This window comes from Rhagoletis pomonella, unplaced genomic scaffold, assembly GCF_013731165.1.
Source record: "Rhagoletis pomonella isolate Grant_MI unplaced genomic scaffold, Rhpom_1.0 Rhpom_scaffold_00019, whole genome shotgun sequence".
NCBI lineage: Eukaryota > Metazoa > Arthropoda > Insecta > Diptera > Tephritidae > Rhagoletis > Rhagoletis pomonella.
Genome location: NW_023458573.1, coordinates 336,307 through 337,457, shown reverse-complemented (window position 1 = coordinate 337,457; position 1,151 = coordinate 336,307). Strand labels below are relative to the sequence as shown.

Below are 1,151 nucleotides of genomic sequence, written 5' to 3'. Positions count from 1 at the left end.
AATCGAGAGTACTTATGAGTACATATTGAGTGCATATTGAGTGCATAATGAGGAGGCAGAGTTAGGGAATTAGTTTATGGTGAGAGGGAGAATGCACATACATAACTCGCCCACCGTAAAAAAATTCGCGTCTCTGCGATTAAGAGTGTAATTCGAAAATTACTGAAAATTATATTATGATGATTATTTTATTATTTTGTAAAAAAAAATAGTAGAGGTTTCGGTAATTTTTGAATTACGTATTATGTAAGCAAATTGTAATATTTTTGGCTTTTTTTTTTCTTTATCTATTTGACGAATTGTATTTCGAAGTTATTATGATAATAAAATGATGTTTTGCGATAATGTAAAATATAGTAAACTAAATTTTTAATTTTCATGCCTATATCTGCAAAGTGTAATTTTTTCCTTTTAAACTTTTATTTTTAAATTAAAAATACATATTTACGACTTTTTTTTTTTTTTGAAATTTTGGGTTTAGGTTTTTTTTTCTTTGTCAATGTATGTACATATACGTTTAGATATTTGCATATTCATGTTTCACTTTTTAATTTTTAAGTTTGTTATAAAAATTTATAAAAATAGGTACAGTCATTATCGTTATTAGAATATATACATAGATACATAAAAATATATACATAGATATATACAAGGGTAATATTTACAAAGTTTTGTGAGGCCTTTTGATCTGAGCTATGTCAATTTTATTTGGGTAACTAACAGGTAATTTTATAAATCTTTTGGCAGTTTTATTCCTATTAGCAAGAGGGTTTTTCATATAAACTTTTTCGTTGTTGAAACTCGGTACTTTTTCTCTTTTTGAGTTAATTTTTTCTATAGTTTGTTTTTTCTTTTCATAAGTATAACTTTTTATTTTCTCAAAGTCAATATCATTTCTGTTAATAAAATCTATAGGTTTTACATTAGTTGAACTGTGTACCGAATTATTATAGAAGCCAATAGCTTTAATCACAATTTCTTCTATTTCCAATGTGTTTTGCGTATTTTTTAAAATGCGTATATGTTCTAGTAACGTGGAATGCAGTCTTTCAACATCTGCATTGCCAGTGTGACTATTCGGCGTAGTAAAATGAGGAATAATATCAAAATAATCGTATAGACGCGTTGTTAAACTCATTATCCATTATTAG

At 26.2% G+C, this 1,151-nt stretch overlaps 1 protein-coding gene across 1 annotated transcript in view; it reads right to left on the bottom strand.

Moving 5' to 3' along the window:
- LOC118749555 (prolyl endopeptidase-like) overlaps positions 1–1,151 on the bottom strand; it is a 123,879-nt gene that overhangs the window by 61,611 nt on the left and 61,117 nt on the right. The window lies entirely within an intron of this gene.